A 6,956-nucleotide genomic window follows, 5' to 3' on the forward strand; every position below is an offset into this window, starting at 1 on the left:
TGAATAGGGCCAACCCTAACTTAACCTAACCTAACCTAACCCCTTTGTGATGTGGGTCGTATGCAGAAGATCCCGTGGAACAAAAAAATATCAAATGAAGCTGGCCTCGGCATGATAGGGAGAGTCAGGGAACTTGTTTGTCGGGAGGCGCCGGGTTGAAGACGGGGACACCGGGGGCGAAGGCGCCCGGGGCGCCGGTGGCGGCGGCCTCCGGGGGTGGGGGGCACCGGGGGCGGGGGGCACCGGGGAGGGCCACCGGATTCTGGATTTTTTTGTTTCGGATACGGACTCCATTTTCAGTTCCGGATACCGATCTCTGTTTCAGTTCCGATTCCCGATTTCTGTTTTAGCTACGATTAATCATTACTATACGTATTGTAACTTTAATTTAAATCATCTATCAATTACTTTCCGCAACCACCCGTTGAAATCAACGGACACAACTCTAGTAGATAATAATACCAGGGCTGTTGAGTCGGTTCATAATTTACCAACTCATTTTATGATTCAACTCCGACTGCAACTTGAACGATTTTAGTAAGATCGACTTTTTTGCCAACGTATAAAATTGTTAGTAATAAAAATAATATATAGAGATTTACAAAACATAAAAAAATTATGGAACAAGCCTCTACTCGTCTGTTTTGCGCAACTCTCATCCATCTTATCCCACACATTTTCCTAATTTCGTCTACCTATCTTCCCTGCGGTCCGTTTTTACCCTTTTGCATTCTCTCGGGTACCATTCTAGTACTTCTTTCGTCCATTCTTCTAACCACGTGGCCCGCCCATTGTCATTTCAATTTCTTCATTCTATCCACTATATCCACTACTCTTGTCATACTTCTTACACACGTATTCCGTTTCCTGTTTCTCCTCGTTATGCCAAGCATACAGCGTTCCACACGTCCTTGAGTTATTAATTAATTAAATAGGTTAAAATAAAAAGTAAGTACATTAATAGTATATGTGTATGAATTTCATACACAAATAAATCAATGAGAAAAATGAGAGTAAAAAAAATTTGAGACTGAGGTTATCGGTTTTGGCTACAACACATCAAAATACGTGCAATTCAACGATTTTATTCATAATATTATATAAATTTAAATAAATTATAAAATTTAACTTTATAATTGGATTTAGTTGACACATACCGTAATACTATTAACTAATAAAAATAATAAATAGCTTATTTTAGCTGATTTTTTTACTGATTTTCTAAGTTCTTCTTACTTCGCTTTCGATTTTTACGTCTGATTTCGTCTGTCGAAACTTGGGCTCTATCCAATCGTTTCTTTACGATTCCAAACTCAGACTCAGACTCTATTTGAAACGTTCCAATTCTACGACTCGGACATGTTACAGTCTAAGTGTTCACTCCATTTCATTCATGAACATACTAGTTTGTGTATACACTAACTATTGGTTTTTGTTTAAGTACTAACAGTCAAAAGCTATCTTCAAATATACCCACTAAGTGTTTTATTAGCAGTCAACACCTTTGATATATCAAAACTAAGATAAAAAATAAATCCTATGGAAACCACACTACAAGGTTTCTATAATTCCCGTTTCCATTTATATTAAAAATATTGCAACCCAGAGTAAAAATACATGCATAAAAAAGGTACAAACGATTGAGTATACTTTAACCTTTGCCTAATATTTTGTGCGTAAACAAACTAGTTAGTTTGTCAATTTGTTCAATTGTGTAAATTATAACTGTACACATTGCTTGGCAATTTATTCATGAACAAACTAGTGTGTTCATGAACGAACGAAATGCACACTAATTGTATAGTGCATATGTATATACATAATATACAATTATATATATTCAATGCATTTCTAAAAGATGAGTTTTTATTTTGAATCATGTTAATTCAAAATGCACATTCACAAGAATTTTGAACATGTTAGGTTGGTGAGACAATTGTCATTAGAAAAAACTGCTTTTGTTTAAAACAGTATGCTGTAGTTTATTAAATATAATTATTTAATTATCACCTAGCCCAAGTAAAGAGTTTTCGATCTTGAATTTGCTCAAAAATCTAAATTTTCTTTTCATTGTTTAGATATTATGTACATTTTTATAACAACATATGTATACGTATAGGTACCTAAGAGCCGTTATATTTGCAAATGGCATCTTGATCAGAAATTTAACCAATGTTATTTACTTCCAATCCCTAACAACCACCTATTTCTATATAATATAACTAATTAATGTACAATATACGAGCCGTTATAATTGAAAGTGGCATGAGTCGACTTTTCTTCATCTCGAGAAGTATTTCGAAAAACATTAAATATGATGTTTTGCGTTTAACAATATTTGAAAATACTGGTGGCCTGTAATACGTTTAGTCTGCTTATCCGAGATTCTGGACATATCGAATTAAAAAAAGGGAAAACAATTTGTGAATTAAGTGAAACAGAAATAATGTTTTTGGAACTGAAAATCGGACTTCCGCCGCTTTCAAATATAACGCGTCATATATTAATTTAGACATTAAAAAGGCTTTCCTATGCTTATAGAGTTATATCTACATATGTACACAGTATAAATTTACGTACGTCTAAAAAAATTGTAATTAATTATATTTCATATAAACAACACTGTTCAATTGGAGTGGTTATTTATTGTCCATAAAATAGTATGCAACTTAATAACATTAGCTGCCTTCAAAAAAACGTGTCACATAACAAAAGTAACAAGAAACGAAGGCACATAACACTATGGGTAACAATGCTTTTTTTACCGAACCACCTCCACGTCAGGTAGTCACGATTTATATCGGTTCTCGAGAGATAAAGTGCATAAAAATAAAATAAGTAATAGCTATATGATAGACGTTGCTTCGAAACGTGCCAAGAAAATAGAACATCCTAAATAGTAACAGTTCTTCGATTTTTTGAATCGGTCTAGTCGCAAGTTGAATAGTTCAAGTTCAACTTAAAAATATTACGTCAAAATCAGACGCAGTTTTTAAAATTTAATATTCAAATTATTGATTGGTTTGATTTATGAGACCGAATATGTTTTGGTTTTTTTTGTCTACCTTTAGCACTGGGCGCCTTGATTGACTCGGACGCTTTTTACGTTCGTAGATTTTCTGGAGATAAGGGCAACAAAGCGTCCATAATTGATTGTTAAAGAAGAGTTTTATTTCGAGGATGATTGATTGCTGGGGCGAGTTATATTATCCCGCGGCTAAAACCCTAAACGCATTTCTAAAGTAACCCTTCGATACGCCCACGAAATTTATTTGTAATATGAATTCCACCATTAGCAATCATCGTCGTTTTTTTTCACATATCATATCGAGGGTTAAAAAAAATGAACACTTCTACATTTTGACATCTTATTTACTGAAATATTTTATCGATGCAATTAAATAATACCAGCAATGTAATTGCAAATAGCATAATCGAACGACATTAAATCCGGTCACTGCACACGGAATTCAAAACGAATGACAATGAATCAATGCAATGGATTTTGCAATGATTGCATTTTTTTGCACATACATACATATGAAATGTAAATCAACATGGTTTAAAGGTAAAAAAGACCACACATGCTTAAATTTTTAATTAATTTAAATATATGTGTATGTAATTATACCAAATAGAAGACTTAATACAAATATGTATTAAGAAAAATTATACGTATGCTATTGGTATATTATAAAAACCTTATTCTAGTTATTTTTTCAACAACTTTTTACTTTAGTAAGCTAAAAATATATATTCGATATTTTAAAAGGCCTTGATTCTAATATTGCGCAAAACTGAGTGTTAATCCGGATACAAAATTTGGCATTGAATTATGGTAGAGTTTCTGAAGTTGATTTTGCTGATAAAATATAATCTTTCCACAAATATTTTGAATATAATTGGAATGCGATTTTTCTTTTAAATCCTACTCCGATAAATTAACAAGGCTTAAATATTGGTTCTCATTTAAAAATGTTAATTTCTTTTTCAGAAACGCTTTGTGAAGGTCGAAATTCGTTCTTGACCGTTGACGTCACGTATCGTTAAAAGTTTTTTCCCTTTTTCAAAGCAGATTTTTTTTGCTATCCAGGTCTGGCAGGTAGGCGCTAATTGTCGAACCGCTGATGAACCTCTTAAAAACCACAGGCATAATGAAGCATTTCTAATATGATGAGGTGGAAACGTAGTTATTAACTTGAAGCCCTCAAGGCGGATTTTTTAAATATCGAAAGCGATCTTTTCAAACAAATAATGGCAAATGCCTCAGCCAGCTTTTAAATAATGTTTATCGCATGTGTTTTAAATTAATTTTGAAACATACGCCCTGTGTTTTGACTTTATAAATATAATTTCCAATTTGTATTCGAGCTTCACATTATATCAAATTTAAACTTGAATAGCTCTGACTCATCTTTGCGTATGAATAAAGTGTGCAAAACAAGTCGATCATCAAAAATAATAATAGGTTACAGTGTTCAAGTCAATTTGGCATCTAATTAATCTCAGAAAATTAACTCACAACACTCAAATGAAATTTAAACCTCTTTTTTTTACCTCAAAAGTCAAGACTAGATGAAATATGTAAGTTGCTTTAATTACTCGTGCGAAAATTTAACAACGCAAGCCTACTGAGCCTCTACGGTCAAATCGTGAATATGAAATAACTATGTAGAATGAACGATTAATTTTTTTTCGCATGATTTATTGACAAATTTTCACAACAAAGAACCAAAATACATCTTCACGTGCTAAAAAAAATTGAGGAAATTAACATGCCCACTATAATCTGAAAGGTGCAATGACTTTGAATAAAGCGCTCTATGATTACACAATACACAAATCAAATTAAACTGTCGTTAGAAAATACAATTTTCCATGGAAATTTTTGAAGATTTATGTACATGCATATATAAAATGTAAGAATATTAATTTTCCTTCCATGTCCTACTTCAATATATTGATCGGACAAACCCTCGCCTCCAAATCAAATGTATTCTAAGCAAACACTACGTAATTTAATCGAATATTCACTTGTCGGCTTTTGCCGACAGTAAATTGTATATATTTTTTTCTAACACAAGACCTAACTGTATCTACATTAGGCTCTTAAGTAATGGATGCAAAATTTTGATTCCTGCAATTTCCTCCACTTTTTTTCCTTCAATTCTTTATTAACAGCGTTATTATTTGATCGCGTAAAAAAACGTGAGACTTTTTGTAAGTGGTGATTATGTGAGAACAATGTTTGGGACACGTGATGACAGGCACTTTTTTGACCGTTACATCTAATGATGAACAAATTGAGAAGACGAAAAAAAAAGCAAACGTTACATTACGCGATAACTAACCTAACTTACCGTTCAACGTAACAAAACAGCTGATTTTGAACGCACACAATATTTAACGTATTACAGACCGATACATTGATGTTGATTTTTGGCAAAATTTGACCATTTTGGCATTGCGTGTCTGCAATGGAGTCTCGTGTGGATACGTGTTACAAGTAAAGCACTCGAGTTGCTTATTGCAAAAGTTTTCGAATTAAATGAATTTCTAATCTTCCCTGTTTACTTATTTGCACACACGCGTTTGTAAAAGAATACTTCAAAATAGAATTGAACGTTCATCAAATGTGTAATATTTTAATTACAATTCGGAAATATTGCGTTATTCTTCATCGTTATAAGCTAATTAATCATCATTATTTTTTTTAATATCTTGAAGTTCATGAACAAATCAGAAGAGTAAATACTTTCGATTCGTGTATGTAATATGTATACCTTTGTCCTATTGGAATATCATTGAAGTTGAACTACCTATGTATGTATGTATGTAAAAGTTAAAATATGCGTGGCCTTTGTCGGTTTATTATTAACGTGTGTGTATACGTCTGTTTAAGAATAGTCTTAGTTAAGTGGTCTGCTGGTAGAATTTTCTTTGGTGGTTTACGGTGGTCGATTGGATTGTACCATTTGCAGAAAATAAGCGTGTTTGTGTGCAGAAGTGGCGAAAGTTGTTGTGCTGTTGTCGCTTGGCAACCAGGGGTCGCCAAACAAGGCTTCGACGGGCGCTTGACCGGCGTGACGTCACATTCACCACCTACCCTTTGCCCACACCCTCCTCCCTTTACCGGTTCTAGAAGGAATAAAACCACACCGATACGATAGGGTCAAACCCCATACACCAACGTAGAAATTTTGTATAAAAAAATAATTCTGAAAATTTGAATAAGGTAAATAATTTATTCAAGGGAGGAAAACTCATTTAAACACGCAGAAAGGTTTTTTTTAGATAGTTTTGCAAAAAAAAAGCAAGCATGCTTAATCTACACCATCGTGATCCTTGGCAAAACTCACCCCCTGGAGTGTTTTCGGTGATATTTTATCCTTGTATTGACATAAATTTGATAGTGATCGACAACTGTGATTCCTATATTTGAAGAATTGTACATACAACCAAATATTTAACCAAATTTGATATGGGCAACCCCTGTGAAGATACGCCTCTCACCGCTGCAGTCCAGCACTCCTCCCGTGCTGTTACACTCAAAAGCATGTCATAACTAGACTATGGAGGGTGATTAGGGTTATTTTATGTTGTTAACTTCGTTAAACTTCTTTTTAAATCTTTTATTTGCTTTCTTGCTTTCAGCTCTGTTAGAATGTGTATTGTTATTAGCCATTGCCTTAATCACCCTTCGGAGTCCAATTATTACCAAAGATCGGCGTTGGAACGATGATTTTTTGGAAAATTAATTTAATTTATTTTTTATTAAAATAAAATTTCTTTTTTTCAAGTCGAGGCTATATTTATTTAAATTATTTTGTAGTTTCGTCTTTGATGACTCGTTATTTACATAACTCTTCATTCATCGTCAAACACAAAATTGTCTCATCTTCATCAGAATCTAAAGGAGTTTCTTCCTTTGTGGAATTATCAATAAAATAATGATA

The sequence above is a fragment of the Arctopsyche grandis genome, chromosome 3, assembly GCF_051622035.1.
Source record: "Arctopsyche grandis isolate Sample6627 chromosome 3, ASM5162203v2, whole genome shotgun sequence".
Classification (NCBI taxonomy): domain Eukaryota; kingdom Metazoa; phylum Arthropoda; class Insecta; order Trichoptera; family Hydropsychidae; genus Arctopsyche; species Arctopsyche grandis.